This window comes from Aptenodytes patagonicus, chromosome 23 (genome assembly GCF_965638725.1).
Source record: "Aptenodytes patagonicus chromosome 23, bAptPat1.pri.cur, whole genome shotgun sequence".
Lineage (NCBI taxonomy): Eukaryota > Metazoa > Chordata > Aves > Sphenisciformes > Spheniscidae > Aptenodytes > Aptenodytes patagonicus.
The window spans coordinates 4,273,582-4,291,005 of NC_134971.1; the positions used below are offsets into that span (position 1 = coordinate 4,273,582).

A 17,424-nucleotide genomic window follows, 5' to 3' on the forward strand; every position below is an offset into this window, starting at 1 on the left:
TGGTTCTTCATCACTCCCAAGCTAAGTAATGCTGTTAGTATACCCACACTATATTGAAACAGAGCTATTATTATTATTATATTGCTACATAAGAAACAACCTACAGGGGTATCAGAATTAGAAGTCTACTATGCAGAATGGACAGAAAAATTGGGGCAGCAAGAGTTCATAGCTTCACACTACACCTTTTTCCAATTCCCCATCCATGCTTTGCCCCTTCCTCACGGTTAGAGCAGCTAGAAACCCTGGAGATGGCAACACTGAATTTTGCTTACCCTGCTGAGGAACCCTAAGTTAGTTCTGGGTTACTCTACTCTGCAAATACACCAGAATCTTACAAGTTTACTTTCTTTAGTCTCACCATGAAGGCAGCAATTAAAACTGTGTGCAAGTCAGTTTTCTATCAAAAAGTATTGAGCTACTTGGACAGACATGATTTTTAATATGTTTCTTAGTGCTTCTAATGCACAACAGTGGCAGATCATTTTCTTTTTCATCAAAGCTGGCTCTAACACTTGCTAGCAGCCCTCGGTGAAATATTTTAACACAGTCTCCATAACTTCTGACAAATAGCTGGTTAAGATTTACCCTGCTATTGCTCAAGAAGTAGAAAGACCATCGTACTGGGCAAGAAGATGAAAAGTTGTCTCAGCAAGAGAGCATTTGTACAAGTTAATCTCCCTATTTCATTGGTGTCTGTGATGACGGTCAACTTGATCAGGTCCTGTGGCTCTAATCTACAGAAATAGTATGCAAAATCCTCAGGCACTTGGATGAGTCTGAAGCTCCACGCCTTCCAAAAAGTTTTCTTGGGTGAAATAACCTCCTTTTGCAGATAGTAAGGTTTGAAAGATGAAGGAGATCCCATTACTTCATCACTGTATCTCTCTACAGACCTTATCCAGTTCCTCAACACCACCACTACAAAAATCTGCTAAAATACGTCCAAAACGTTCTTGCTACTACACATACAAGTGGCTCAATTTGCATTAAAACATAAATACAGAGAGTTGCCTACCTTTCCATACCCCATTTCTTTGCCAGTGACACACAAATTGCTGTAAGGCAGCTTGATGTTTCTGCTGCCCTCCTCCTCTCCCCCACGCTGCAAGATTTTGCAGACCACAAAGCAAATAGCACTTTCCATGCTCTGTTCCTAACGTCTTTGAGAAGTGTGTGCTTCAAGTCCTGCCCGCCACATTTAAAGCGGCTGGCTTTCCTGCATTTGGGTTGTGTTATTCTCAGCATAGGTGTTTGCAGTTCGGTTGGCTGGGGAATAGGCACTTATGTTAATAAGGTCTCTTACAGATGCCATCTTCCCCTTTGTTTTCCAAGAGGTCTCTGCCACATTCCTGCCACTCTCTTATTTACTCATCAGTCCGTTTGAAAACTTACTGTTCTCCGGCACTTTAGCGGAAGCTTGTGGTTACTTGTGGTTTTAAAAAAGGAAGGGTGCATTTCAGACGACACACAGTAAAACAGTCTGACCAGGTGTAAAAATAAGATTATACCGCACAGCCCACGGTTCCAAGTAGTCCAGCTTTGCCACAGATAATGCAGTCTGAGGAGGCTTAGGATGCAAATTGAGCACTTTTTCTTCAAAAACTACCCAGCTGCTGAAGGTGCAGAAGGCAGAGTTTTAGGATAAGCTTTATGGTGTAATTTGTTTCCATCACACTCTGTTTATGATGATTTAGCTGAGTGGATCCAGAATCTGGTCAAAGTGGATATGGAAAAAGATATTTCCATTCTTCAAAGGCAGAAAAACAGGTTTTCATCTTTTCTGACTGGATACAGTTAAAGAAGATTACAGCTGGTATGATTGCTTTCGGCAACCTAGTGTTTGACCTATAATTCTGTAAAAATATAACTAACCCTTCATATATTGACTGTCAAAAATTTTCCCCCACGTGCTTTTTGTTCTTCTCAGTCTACTTTATACGGAAAATTTGCCGTATTATAGATCTGCATATGAAGACTCCTTGGCCTGTTTCATGATCAGACAGAGCAGATTAAACTAAATGGAATATAACCACAGTTGAGAACTATGTCTGGTCATCTTAACTACCCAAGAGAGTGCGCCTTCAAAACAAACAGGGTAAGGAAAGGACAAAAAAGGAAAGATTGCATCTCTTCCTTGTGTCCAAACAGCTGAGAAAGCACGTCAGCGGCCTGTTTGTCAAAAGATGCCAAACGGCAGCAACTCTGAAGGACTGCAACACACATTCACCACTTCCAGAAATGAATCCATATTGTAGGAACACAAATGGGAAGGCAGCACATCAATCTGCCTGATCTGTCCCCCAACAGGAGACAGCACCGCTTCTTGAGCTACCGCAACATGATGCACAACAGTACCACATTACAGAGCTGCCTTCTTTACACATGGACTTTGAAGCCAAGGGAAACGTTTGTGCAGAAGCCCAGTCTAGTGTGAACGTGTTGACAAAGCTCAGAGGAAACAGCTATCCCGCATAGAGACTTTTTGCTCCCACCGCAACAGAGAGGGAGGAAAAAAATGCAGACTCTGAAAGCTGTTTCCCAATACTGCTGCTTTGTGTAACTGCAGCAGCTTTTAGAGAAGTATCACTGCAAGCACAGAAAGGTAAATCAACTCTCTCACGCCTGTGATAGAAATAAGACTATATAAAGTTCAACATTAGCCTTAGGCGTCACACCAGATGCAGCCTGTGGTTTAGGGAGTCCCTGAAGTACGGATTGCTGAGAGCTGGGAGGACATATAAACCCCACTTTCACACAGTCTTTCCCTAAGCACGTGCCACTCACCACTACTGGTGACAAGGTACAAGGCAAGGACACGGTGTAACAATCCTTACCTTATTGCTGCCATCGCCACTGCAATACGGAGCCGCTGCACCTCACATCCTAATGTGCCACAAATAACAAATACGGATAGTCCTACTGAAAGCGAAGGGAAGCTCTCTGAGCATCTGAGCTGGACCAGGTCCCACACCAGTCCAGGGAGAGGGATCCCAGCTTTCTCCATCACCAGGGAAAAATCCCCCACTCTCCTCAAAAGGCCTTTGTTCACGTGCAGAGCAATCTCAGCTTGGCCAGCTCACCAGAGCTGACAGGAGCTCAAGACCACATGGTAGACACAGGGATGGCCTTGTGATTTTTGGTGACATGTTGTTGATGACAAAGATCTTGGCGTATGATGGAAAAGCAAGGTTACTGCAGCTAAGCACAGAATAGGTCCTAGGCAATTCCTTACTTGCCACTTTAAGTTTAACTTTCTCTGTTTATTTTTTAATTTAATGTATTCTTTTGATCTCTCTTTCTCTCCTTTCTCTTGTCTCCCTGAGTTTGCTGACACAGTAGAAGCATGACAAGCTCAGACAAGATAACCTACTTTTTTCTTTTTCTCTTGTACATGTTAACGCTCCCACTCCTCTACCTAGCATATGAAAGCATATTGCAAGTATCATTATAATGATACTTCCAATCCCCCTGTGAAGTAATTCCCCCAACTGACAGGTGAAGAAACTGAGACACACAGAGCTCTTAAATTACTTGCCCCTCAAGCTTACAGAGGAAGCCAGCGACACAAGTGGAAACGAAACCCAACAGATTTCTGTTTGTCTTGGTCCCAATCTATATAAAATTATTATACCTCCACCCATCACGGGTCTGTCAAATACCTCCATTTCTAAATACAGTAGCAATAGCAAAACTTTAGATATCCATTACACAGACTTACACATTTCTATGGTTTAATTGCAGCCAAGGAACACTCATCGCCATGTCCTGTGTGCCTTCAGTCTGTACTGCCTCCTGTTAGCTCAGGTTCAAGGGGTCCACGCTGCCTCTAAAGCTCAGGCATGTGTTGATGGGAAGGGGCTACAGCTTACCTGCTTTCTGTAGCCCAAAGCCTGGATACTGCATGGAACAGAGTCTGTTTACACATTCAGCCATGTAATGTGCTCCATTTTTTTACTTTTAGCCTGAGCTTCCAAATGCTCTGGACTCAGTTCCCTGTGTGTGCTCACGTTTAGGAGTTTCAGCCAGACTTGGACAGGTTCAAACCCACGCCTAACTGAATTTCATCATAACCATGGATATCGCTCAGCCAAGCTGTTTTTCCTCTACATATGGAATAATTCAGTGCTAAGCCATGAGCTCGATTTTACAGAGATTAGATTTCCAGTTATGACACTGACTAGAATTCAATATCCATCACTCCCTCCAGGGTACCGAATAATCTTCAGCATTTACAAACCCGAACTTTCAAAAGCAAGTACACCTTTAAAATTAGTCTAAAATTACTTGAATTCAGATATTGACACCTTTGGGGTTAATATTCTCAAAGATGTTATCTGCAAAAAATCATGCCTTTTTTATTTTATGAAAGCTGAAATTAGCACATTATGCTGGAGCTCAGTCTTAAAGGCAAAAATTCCAAATACTACAAGAAGCGAATGATAAAATCAAAAGCGGACTTTCGACAAAGCATATAACGTTTTTGTGCCAGATGGTCTGTCTACACCAGAGCACTCAAAAAAATGAAACCATATTAGTTTTTGAGGTAAGTTAGTCGAGCACCATTTAAATCCCTGTATAGACTTTTTACTTCACAATCAAAGTGGCTTTAATTAGGTTTCACTAAATCTACTTTGGAAGCGAATCAAGTTTAAACGAAAAGAAATCCCTTTCACCATGAACAAGAGTGACCACAAAGGCGTTCAGTGCCGTTTAACTAATGCATTTTATGTGTGCATCATTAGTTTAATATGAATTAACTTCTGATTCTTCCAGTGTAGACAAGCCCACGGTTCTTTACGTCTAAACGTGTAATAATACACCCTTTGTCTTGTCAGGTTGAACAGTGAGCTCTCTGGAGCAATGATACTGAATGTACAAGACATACTACACTTAGGCCAGGATCTCTTGGGATTCAGATGCATACAGCTCCGGCATGTAAGCAGTAAGTAGCCTCTTTGGACTACTCTTGTGAGTCAAGTTACTCGCACACATACCTGCAGGACTGGATACAACAAATTAAAACCTTAAGCTGCCTAGTATCACAAGCATCACATATGCACTACTTACACCCAAAAGTTTCATCCGCAGTCACCAAAACACCAGGGTGGATCTGTGAGTGTGTATTTCAGTTCTAATGTTTAATTATCTTGAACACAGCGATATCCACACCACTCTAGAAAGAAATCAATTCTCCCTTTGCTCTGAGCTATAAATGCATGTATTCCATAATCAGCCTAACAGAACAGACATATGGGATTGTACATCTGGGAAGCATATGAGAGGCCTTCTCATATATAAAATTATTTTGCAAAGCATCTCTCTCAGACCCAGCTTTAGGTATTTTTTCCTTCGTTTGCACGCTGGAAAATTTGACTGATGTTTTTGGTTTATAAGATACTAAATACTAACCACCCAGCTGCATTACTGAAATGCTTTTCACTCTTAAAATCTCCCACTACACCTTATACATCTTATCTGCAGTATTTCTTTGACATGCTAGTACTCTCTGTTTCTGCCATTAGCCCTGGGACTCATTTCTCCCATCACTGACATGAGGCTGCCTCTGGGGTTAAACTGGGCACACAAATACCTTTCTAGGACAGACAGTAAAGGATGAAAAATCACAAGACTTCTAGAACAGCAAGCAGACATGAAGCAAACGTGAACTGGATTCAGACATGTTTTCAGTGCTGATGGCTCTGAGGGGTTTCTAAAACCAAAGGAGGAGAATTCCTACTGCAAAGCAGCTCCTCAGGAAGGCACCGCCACCACCAGTGACTCAGAGGACAGCAAGCACATTCCTACAGAAAACTAACCGCAGCAAGCAGAGCTGCAACACTGCCTAGTGACAGACTCCAAAATGACGGTGACCCCTCAGAGGCTCATAGCAAACCAAAAAATCTGGTCATCTTCCCGCCCAAGATCTGATTTTCCCTTCCTCGCTCCACTGCCAGCGAAACAGTGTGGATCAGGCACCCTGGGCAATTCTTCATCTGCAAACCGGCAATAATAACATGTCACTTTTGCCACCTCCTGCCTGCCGTGTCTTCAGGGTCATGGACTCTTACTCAGTACATAACAGCACTTAACACAATGAGGGGTTAAACTCAATTGAGGGTATTAGGCATTCTGATTATTATATTTTTCTTTTCGAATTTCCAAACCTGTCCAGTGGGTGCCATCCCACATGGCAGGGAGAAAATACAAATTAAATGAAAGGCCATAATGATGCTAAGATGAAACTGAGCCTCAGAAGAAGCCAAACTTGTCCACAGCAGAAACCTTCATCCTATCCCACAACACCCTCTGCAGCAAAAACTGAAGGCCTCTGCCAAGACATGAGTTTCGTGGAGGGACAGGCACACGACAGTAACCAAGCTGCACACATGGATTTATACCTGAAGCACAAAAGCATTTTGATGGTGGCGACACAAGTGTGGAAGAAACACTGAAATCTTAAGGTTTCCCTCCAAGCTGTAAACTACCCAGTATTTTCCCTTTTCAACTAAAAATACAACCCTCGTGGAAAAATTGGGGAAATAACATTTTGGGCAACTCTTCTCCAGTGATTTGCTACAAAAAAACCTCATGAGATGGGTTCTAGCCAGAGTTAGTCTCTGGATCTGTTACTACTGAGAGACAAATCAAACCCCAAGACGTTGTGCTAAATCACAAGGGTGGCTGCTACCATGCTTCAGTTAAGTATTTGTATTTCTCCCTCTCTTTCAGGTTTTCCTTGGAGGCCCAAGAAACCATTTACAGGAGCACAGGGTCTTTTCTGTGCTGGAACTGCCTTTCTTTCCCTCCTTCCCTCCCTCTGTTTTAGGAGAGTGACAATGCTATGAAAAGACCGGATCTTGTTATACTTTATTGCCATTAGGGGCAAAGTAAAAAGAGTGAGACCTATAAACACAAAGATGCCAAGATACAAGGAGACTACATGCTTGAATGCCCAGCCCTGGCTGCTTTGTTCCGTGAGTAATAACCAGTGTGTTGGCGGAGGTCATATATATACGTTTGCCACAATGCAGAAAGTGGAGGGGCGAAAAGATACGCTTTATACCAACGGACCATTTCACTCCCTATGGCATAGCACCCCTTTGCCCCTTGCACAAATCATAAACCTTCTTTTTATTCATATTTCTCCTTTGAATTGATACCTCCTGTTCCACTTTTCCTCTCTACAGCAGTAGGTGCTGCAGAAATGCTTCCGAGTGATTCACTGCAGAAAATGTTTGGGGAAAGAAAAACAAACATTTATGGCTGTGCGACATGGACCCACTTGGAACCCAAATCACATGGCAAGTAACAAGATTTAACTATAAACTTTGAATTCAGGCCAGACCGGTTGAAGTTTCACTAAATTCAGTTATCAGCCACAACACCGGGCTAATTTAGTGCTTTCTGCGGCAGCAGCTCCCAGCAAATCACCTGGAAATCTCATACGCTTCAACTCCAGAGCACTCTGCATTCCTCTGAAGCTTGACCTTCCCAGCTGGCCTCACTGCCCTGACCCACAGCAGTAACCCCGAGCCAGGTACTCCTGGGTCAACCGTTCTGAAGCATGAGCCCTAAATTTCCAAGGAAGGCAGTAACTTTGCTTTATGTGAAGCTCGTGTTTTGATATAGCTCCTTAAAGCTGCCTCTCCTCTGCTGGAGAACTCAATGGACTCAAACCTGAACACCACACTTTGGTCTGAACTGCAGAGCCCAACCAGTCAGTCCAGCAAAACATTCAATATCATCATCATCATCATCATACTGGAGATCCAGGGTTCACTGCTTTGTGCCTCCAGTTTCAGAGGACTCAGTGGCTATCGATCAAAAACCCAAGCAAGGTGGGAGGAGGGGGTCCGTAAAACACCGCACGATCTATCCCAGTCCTTGCATGCGTCCCCAGGACACGGTACCAGTCCAACAAAGTTTTCCGACAAAGTTCTCCACATCCCACTGCAGCACATGATGCTCAGCCTTTCTGTGGAGGAACTTGGAAGCAACACGTTTGCCCTAGAGAAATCCTACGCTACTGATGAATGGCACGGGGCAGGAGGGAAAGACTTCAGCTACACAGGCAGGTCATGAGAGCAAACCCCACTTACTTCAATAGAATAATGAAAGGGACCAGGTGCTTAAGCTCAGTATTTGTAGAGTTTAAACTTCTGTGCTTACACATCATTTAAGTTTCACATTACTGCCAATAAAAACTGAACAGGGAAGAATATGCGATACAATGTAAAATAAAATAAAATTAAATTAAATTTAAAAATCCATCACACCCCCCACCACCATGGTCCAAAATGAGTTTTCAGCACAAAAACAAAGTCTTTGTCCATCCACATTCCACAACACAAATTTCAATAGATTAAAGCAACAGTGCTCAGATCCAAAACACTTCTAGGCCATCAAGGTGAGACTTCATTCAGGCTCATAAACTAGGAGGTCATTGTAAATGGTTTAGAAGCCTAGCAAAATTTTAATATACATGCCAGTATGTGTGACCAAAGGGATTACCCCAGAATGGCTCACCTGATTAGTTATACAAATGCCTTTTTTTTTTTTTCCTCTCTTTTAATCCAAGACCGTGCAGAATGCCAAATGGGAGAATGGAGCCGGGTATGTACCGGAATGTCTGAAGGCTACAGACTTGGGATTTATAATCCATGTTGAATTCATTGTTCTCTCTCCTACCCCCGCTGCCCTCTAAAAAATGCTGCAGCCATGACAGAAATAAATTAGCCTGAGGTACAGGTCACACCTTCAAGGGCAGTAAGCATTCTGGGTAAAATCAATAGAGAAGATGGGAGTCTCTAACAGCTGAAGCAGAAAGAATGACGCATTGATAGCTTTACATATACCCAAACAAAGGCACTTTGGAGAAACCCTAGTCCCTGCTGCCTTGTGAACACAAAGCTCATTTTTTCAACCACCTGAACCCCAACAGCAACACAGAAGCAATTCAGAAAGGCACCCATTTCTTCGGAGAATTTGCATATCGATGCAGAAAATTCTGCTTGTTTGCATCTCTGCCCGGGAAGGAGCTCCAGATGCTGAATTCTGGCCCAGGTTGCAACTCCCACGAACTTCTACAGTGATCAGAATCTGCACTGAACTTCAGCTTAAATTTTGCAGCCCTCTCCAACCTCAAGTGGCAGAAACTGAAGCTTCGGACAAAAAATCCCCTGAACTTCGGTGAACACAGAAGCGAGTTCAGGAGGCACCAATAGACACTAATACTATGCGTTGCATTCATTATTTTCACTTGTGATTTTAAAGCAATGGATAATATATTCAAAATCACTTACATCCATTGAGAACCTTAAACTCAGGCCTCAGTATTTATGAACCACAGTTCCTCTGAAATGAGGTGATACAAGATTTATAAGGATATGGGATACATGAAGATTCATGCAGAAGTCTAGTGGTTTTTACTAACACCCCTATGGTGAGTTAAGTATTAACTCTCAGTGAGGCACATAACCTGTTCAGACACTTCATAGATCCCACGGGGTTCCTACCTGTGTTTTCAGGTTCCTAAAAGCTTTAAAGCCTGATTTAAGCTCCCACAATGCTTCTAAAAATAGGACTTAAACTCCTCAGTCCCACAGGAGTTTTTGACATTGCTACCTGGGAGGTTTCTCAATAGACAGAGATAAAAGCTTTTCTCCTCTTCTGTCCCTCCCAGACTTCTCCAGAGACAACTTTGGCCCAAATACAGCAGGATCTAAATCCAAATGAACCCTGATTTTGTGCAAAGCCAGCAAGAGAAGGTCAAATATGTAACTTTTCCCTAGCCTCCTTGTTTGTTTGCTTTTTTTAAAACCCACACAACATTAACGCGTGTATTGTTCTTTGATCATTAGACTCACACTTCCACCTATGGTGAAATATAGTGCAGTTCTGAACTATATTTGTACTTACATTTGTGGAGTCTGTGAACAATATCGTAAATAGAATTGTTTTCATTTCCACTGCTACCTGTAAAAATAAATGGAGGAATTCACCATTATTCACTGGAATTCACCAGTGCTGCACTAAAGGATTGTCTTTTGCTTATAGTCACTGTCCTATGACTCAAAGACGTAGCAATGATGTGGCAATACCTGCAGCATCTCGCTGCCTTCTAGGAAAAATTACAGTAAAATCAACACCTTGAGGAAAAGTGTTCCTCAGAACTCATCCATGTTTTGCTGCTTCTGCTCTGAAGGCCTTTGCATCTTTGGATGCCTCCTCAAACCCACCAGTGCACAGAGAAAAGAAAGAGCTTGCTTCACTTTGGTCAATGGAGAGGAGGAGGCAATACTTAAGCTCTTCAGCAGAGCAGACCCCTGGCTCTTCAGCTGTATCTACAGTAATCCTGGGCACTGACGCTCTACGTGTGGCTTTGACTGGCTCAGGAACAGATCTCAGCGAGAGGTGACTGAGGGGACAGGTTGAGATGTGGTTCCTCCGGAGCGGTGGAGCTGTGAAAACTCCCCTGGTGAAAAGGTTAAATGCCTTTTTAAAAAAAAAAAAAAAGGCTGGCTCATTCCCTGCAGCTACTTTCACACGCTACTCTTGGGGACAGGGAAAGTGGGGAAAGAAAGGCACATTCAAGATCTTCCCAAGAATGACCAAGATCATCTGCCTCAAAACAAACATTAGACAGAACAGCCTACAATGACGTGCCCTGCTGTTCCTTGGTTCTTCTCAAGGACAAAAGCACAGGGCGATAATCCACATTACTGGCTGCGATACTCCAAAATACTGCCTGAGGTACCGTTACCAGCTTTTGCCCCACACTTCTATGCTGGACATGAAAATGTACAGTTGCGCATTCTGACATGTAGTGCAAATTCTGTGCTTCCTCAAAAGAGATGCAATGTCATCAGTGCCGCTTTCTCTAAAATAAATCATCCCCTATTTGTTTTGTATTTCACTGCACTTAGCGATATGGGAAGTCCTGCCCAGTTTTGGAGAACATTTCAATAATCACAAGGGTACATTATCTGAACAGATCACATTTAGCATCTGTAGGTCACGAATGACCCATTAGAGATACACCCATTTGGGGTCTGTTTGTCTACAGCAGTGCCGGATACCAGCTGGCTTGCTTTTCTGAGTGACTTAGCCAGGGTGTTTCAGATGGGTCTTGACATCCTGATACTCAAAATGCTCTGAGCAACCACCATCTTCAAAAAAGGCCTTAGTAGGATGTCCCTATGTAAGGACTGAAGCAAGGAAGCTGCCACAATTAACTGCTCCAGAAACCCAAGACCATTGTGCTTCTGCTCTGCACATCCCGGGACAGGAACAGACTCACAGCAAAGGTAACCTACTGCTCAGGGCCATACGGTATATCCCATTCCTGCACCTCCTGCTTTCTCTATTCACATTTCACCTCTGCCTATTGATTATGGCTGGTTTCAGAAGATATACCTCCATTTCAAAGAGCAAGATCACAGACGGAACTCAGAGAGGAGGAGACGCATTGTAAGTTTTTCCCCATTTAAGTTGTTCAAAAAGCCAGGATTCAGCACACAAATGAAAGACAGACAGAAAACTGTGCTACACACATTTGCAACAGCTTGCTCCACTCTGGAGGTAAATGAAACCTTAGAAAGACCTGAGCCTTTCCAAGAACTATGGAATTCCCCTCTCCTGTTTTAAAAATAAAGAAGGATTTAAATTCAACCAATGAACAGTAGCGGACCTGCCTTGGGAATACCTGGGAAGATGAAGGATGAAAATAAAGATGGGCAAGAGGCTAAATGGTTTATTGGCCAAAATCTGGCTGATACTCATTTAATGGACTTTACTATTATACATCACAGGTAGGGTTGTTAAGATCTGGGCTCCACGGCCTAAGAGTTGTTTTCCACTTATAACTTCTACAAGCCTATAAATTGCAAAATCTCAACCCTAGGAGGGGAAATGAAATAATCCAAAAACATTTCCTGTCCCTAATTACATTTTGCACATGAAATGGATTCATACAAAGCTGCTGGATTTGGATACCTGAAAATTAACAATAGCATGAGGGAGGCCATGTTGTTTGTGTCTGGATAAGGACAATATTTTGCCTTTCCCTTGTCACTAAAAGGGTCTAAGCTAAATCTGTGGACCTGAGGTCCAAAAGTTAGTGTTCAAAACTCACATCTGGATGTGCACTTTTGCAGCCTGGGCTTATCACTTCTCTGCAAGTACAAGGCATTTTTCTTCTATAAATATGCAAAGTACCTTCCCAAAAGACCCTCCCAGTCACCCTCCCCATTTCACAGCTAAGGAAATGGAGGCATTGCGTGCAAAGAGGGGAGAGACCAGGCTGTGGCCACACCGAGTCCGTGTCCATCTGCAGCACAACCCTGACCGCCTCCATAATCCCCTGCAGGTTGCTAAATCAAAGAAGAAGAAAAATGCAAAGAAATTTTCCCAGCCTTCTCTCATCAAAAACTTCCTTGGATCTCAGGGGGTAAACATAAGGAAAGATCAGAGAGCTTCAGCTCTGGTCATTTGCAGATTCCTTCTGCTTGGCCTAGCGGCTCCCCGTCCCTCCATGTACACGCGGCAGGTAATCCCGGCGGGAATCAGCCGAGAGACCCAGTCACTTCTACTTTTGCCCTACTCTCGCCCTTTGCAAAGAAGAGATGCTGAGGCTCTGCAGACTTTTCAGCTGAGAGTGGTGAGCAGCAGCATAACCTATTGTAGTTTGCGAAGACATTATGCACGCCTAATCCTGTAACTAGGAGTACGCATCATGACTAACCTGCTACCCTTTTTTCTTACTGAGATCCTTTGCATGGGAAATCAACTTCCAGTTTAAAATAACCAAACAATAAATATATAGCCTTCAAACACAAAGATTTTACCTTTGCATGTATAGTTATTTCTTCAATTATCTCAAGTTTATAAAATTCATATAATTCAGATATTGAAGGCTGTATAGACTCTTCACACTTACAAAATCAAATGCTAACTTTTGATAAGCAATATAACCATTCTGAAGAACATCGGAGGACAAAATTTAACACCAGAAACTGCCAAATGTTTCTGACCTACTTCAAACAATCATTAACTACAGACAGTTTCTAATTATTTAAGTCCATTTCACTTCTTATTCAGTGGTCATTTTGTTTCTTGACCATTTGGCCTATGTTCAGAAAAATCTTCATTAGGCAGCACAAAGTCTCAAAAAAATTTATTCTCCTTCCCCCTTCTAAGGTTGGGAATATTTCAAAACCTCAAGAGACAGGAGTTCTATATATGTCTTTAAAACCAAAAAGTAGAGAGCACTTAAAAATTTAAAAGTGCAATAGTCTACTACGTTAAAACATGGTCTTATCAAGTAAAATTGCTTTCTCTCACCCCTCTGCTAACAGTTTTGCAATTCATTTTCCAGAAAGAACTGCAAACGTATTAAAAGGCAAAACATCTATGCTCAGGCTGGAAATGATCACATGAACAAGCCACAAGATTTGCTTGATAACATACAGAGTTTATTATTCAAGAACGAGTCTCATTTTCAGCTCTAAGGGAGAGGGCGGGGAGAGAAGGGGGAACAGTCTTTTAAAACACACACACTGGAAGCAAAGGATTGCATTTATAGGAACCACTAAAAAGAAGAAAGAAAAGGAAAAGCAAAGAAAACAAACCTCTATGCTACCAGCAACTCAAGTTTTCAAAAACTAAGCTCAGCTCCCCCAAATCTTCTCGTAAGTAACGTTTTCACTTAAAAGAAGTTTACCTTATCAGAGAGGCTGAACAATCAGAAAGCTGCTAAACTTTTCTAAAAGTTCAGCTCTGCTAAAGATGGGAAGGGATACAGGAGAGCAGAAAACAAAAGCATTAGTTAAAAGTCAAAAGCTGCTCGAGAAGTTAGTTTCTCTGCACCCCTCTTACTGACCTAAGAAGTCTTCATTTCACAGGTAGCAAAGTTTGTCTTCCTTCTCCACTGCAAGATTCACACTTGCATGCAGGCACGCTGCATTACTGAGAGTGCACTGATCATCAAAAGAATATTGTTTCCAATCTTCCGGTGACTAAGGAGGGAAAGAAAAATGCAGTCCAGCCAGGTACTGTTTCTTCGTGAAAAGTAAATCCGGCATTCTGGAATGAGTTCAAACATAGGGCTTGACAGGCAAAGGAGAAAAGCTTTTTCACTGAGCATGCTTAGTCCTGCACTGCCTGCACACTTAATGAACATTACTTCCTTCCCAGTGGTTACTCCTAGTAGAAATCCACACCCCCTACTCTTTCAGAAGTCAGGAATGCAGCTGAAACCAAAGTCCAGAAAACATGTCCGACACCCAGACAAGGCCCCACAGATCAATAAACTCAGGTTGTGACCTGCGGGTCAGTTTGTCAAACAGGACATCAGGGTGAGTTTTTTCTACACTTGGTCTAGTTTGCTTTATGCTTCAGCTAATGCTACTCGCTCCCCAGAGAAAATAAAACTGCACTGGCTTTTAAAGAATGATTAAATGCTTCAATAACAGATGGGAATTCTCTTTCAAATCTTGTCTTTCCAAACCTGCTTTAAAGTGAGGAAAGAACGCTGCATAAAGAAGTTTTTCAGACAAAATTAGGTCATGAGATTCCTGAACAGAAGTTACTTGAATTTGTCATAGGTAAGGAGTATCTGGTGACAAAAAAAAAAGGGGGGAGGGAAAAAGCACCTTTTATTTAGTTAGGGCCTAATCCTGTTCCGTTTGCAATCACATGGAGTTTTGTCATTACCTTCAATGGGAATAGTGCTGGGGTTTTAGATTACAAATGCTTTCAGGCAAGAGCTGTGTCGACTTCAGTGACCTGTACAGGACAGACTGGTTTTGGCACTTCAATTTGCAATTTACAATATTGCCGTGTCTGAGTGTTCGAACACCGTGCAGCAGAAATCCCCCTCCTCACAAAATTCACAAGAGTTGCTGAAGAAAAGCAATTCTACAAAATTGCATGTGTTATTTTTAAAGCCTTTCATTAGATTTCAAGCTTTTCAGTTGCTTTCCAATTTTTCCTTGAGGTTACACTTAGCTCTCACATCTCAATTCTCCGCAATAGGACTAGAAATTTAGCCTTTTTGTAACGAAGTCTATGCTGGCCCCAACTGCCGTGTCACAGCCTTCATAAGGGCACTAAGTGTCGTAAGAATTATAATGAAATAACAAAAACCATAATATTGTCAGAGGAAGGAGCACTAATCAGAATTACAACTGGATGGGCCATTACCACTCTAAGACCTCTAATGACTATTGCTCTGCATTTTAAAATAGGTTAGAACTCGATCATGACCTCAGTGTCCGAGTAACTCCAGACTTCACAAGGCTGCGGGTCCTGATTTGAACAGGACAGACCATGACAGAGATTAAATCTCTGGATTCCAGATGTCTCAGACCTTTAGAATATACACCGAATTTAGACTGCAAATTTTAATAGTGCACATTGGAACTGTATTCACATGGATATGTTTCAGAACCACTGTGGGTCCTTTCCTCCTAAGTGCAACAAAGATTTTTTTTTTTTTTTTTTTAAATAGTTTAACTGCCCACACACCCCCGCTCTTCCTGGTTTCATTCAAGATCATAAAAGGAAATAGTCCCAAAACTGCTTGACAAAAACAAGCCATGCTGTATTTCCAGTGTACTGAACTTGAAGAGATTTTGGAAATCCCCAGAGAAAGTTCCCTGCAGATTCGGAGAAGCAGCCATGTTAGGCTAATTAAACCCGAATGCACTAACCCAAAGACTTTTCCCTTTGGTATGTTTCCACGTCGTATCCCAAAGCTTCCCTTTGGTCAGGAAAGTCCCTAACAGGGGACTTTCCTAACAGGCAGCTAAATTGGAATTTTATCTCTGGACCATCCCTCAGACACTTTTCTTGGCTGTGCCAAGAACTAAACCTATTAGGTGTTCATTGAGCCCAAGACATCGAAAGCAGGTGGACAGTGCATCTTATTCATGACTAAAAGGAATTGCCCTAAAGCTCTGAACTGATGAACCCAAAGCTTAAACACATGTTCGCTTAGCAAACAGTTGTGGTGATTTTAGACATCCTTGTCTTCCCGAGTTGTTCATTACCACTTCTGCAGCCCAGCTGGATGAACAGGGCAGACGCGTGCTTCAACGTGGCATCCAGGAGCTTGAATTGCCACCAGAAGTAGGAGCCAAACCAATGGACCCAGCACTGAAGCACCTTAGGAGCATGCATGTGTGCTTCATCGTCATGGCGTGCCTCTGGGATGGTAACTTGCTAGGGTGACCGTAACACGTGGACACCACAGCTGTCCACAAAATGAACAAGTGCTTCAGCCCTCCCTGGCGCTTACGAGAGAACTGCTGCATGAACTGCTTCAGATATTCAAGCTGTAACCACGCACTGTCACCACAGATCTCCACCCCACAACGCTAGTGATAGAGCTACTGAGTACCTCAGGGCTGCTGTATGCTCAGGATCCATTTTCCTTGCGAGTACCACAGTGCTGAAGTCCTGGAAGCTAAAGGCACATTGCAAATATGCCGTCTGTGAGTCACAACGGAGGGAGCAGACTGCTGATTCCCTTCATGCCTAATTACCCGTAAGCGGTTGGCACGATGATTTATTTAGCACAGCGCTGGCCTAGCTTTCAGACGAGTCCTGTGTCCAAATGGAAAGCACTCTACCGCCAGTTTTCTTCTCGGAAGAAAAATCACGCGGGGCATTCAAGTCCACAAAACTATTCTCTCCTGTGAATTATTTGAAAACTATATGGACCACTGTATGCCAAAGCTACAATGCCTGAACCTCAAGACGAGCTCAGCTACATGTATTCTGTCCTGACACAGGATTACTGGTTTCTCTGAGGGAAACTGGGATCAGTCCTACCTCTAACTATTCAGCTGCCTTTCAGCTGGGACTGCAGGATGACATACCAGGTGACAGTCCAAACTGAATTTAAGTGGGAATGAGGTGCTTAAACACCCTTTAGGCTCTGCAATTAGGGCCTTTAAAGCGCAAAGAGTTGGGCAGGATTGCAAAGGAGCAGAAAAAGAGAGACGTGTCCTATGTCTAGAAGCTATTAGGTGACTCCCAGATGGACCATCAGCAACAGAGAGAGGAGAACACAGTCTCCTTCAGGCATCCATGAGTCAGGACAAGGACTGAGGAAAGCCTGGATAAGTGAAAAGCCTACAGGGAACGGTACAAGCTTTGGACAGAGAAACTACTTGGGTTTTGGGATGCTGCCCACATACTCTGTTTAACCAGTAAGCTGTGCCCTAAGGCGCAGACCTGAAACAGACTTTGGCGTGGCATCAGTCCTTCCCGGGGTGAATGACAGAGCCCACCAACGCACATTCACCAAGATCCAATAGGGAACTATTGTTCCTTCAGATGTTGCCACTTTTAATGAGAGCCAAATGGCTGCCCCTCCCAGAGCTAACAACTCCAGCTGGGGCAGCTTTGCTTCTCTTT

General features: G+C 42.9%; 1 long non-coding RNA gene across 1 annotated transcript in view; it reads right to left on the reverse strand.

Moving 5' to 3' along the window:
- LOC143170395 (uncharacterized) overlaps nt 1-14,097 on the reverse strand; it is a 41,589-nt gene extending 27,492 nt beyond the window's left edge. The window contains exons 1-2 of the long non-coding RNA XR_012997047.1: nt 13,883-14,097; nt 9,922-9,978 (exon numbers count right to left, since the gene is read on the reverse strand). This is a non-coding gene — a long non-coding RNA (uncharacterized LOC143170395). The remainder of the gene's footprint in view (nt 1-9,921; nt 9,979-13,882) is intronic.
- Between the last annotated feature and the right edge of the window lie 3,327 nt (nt 14,098-17,424).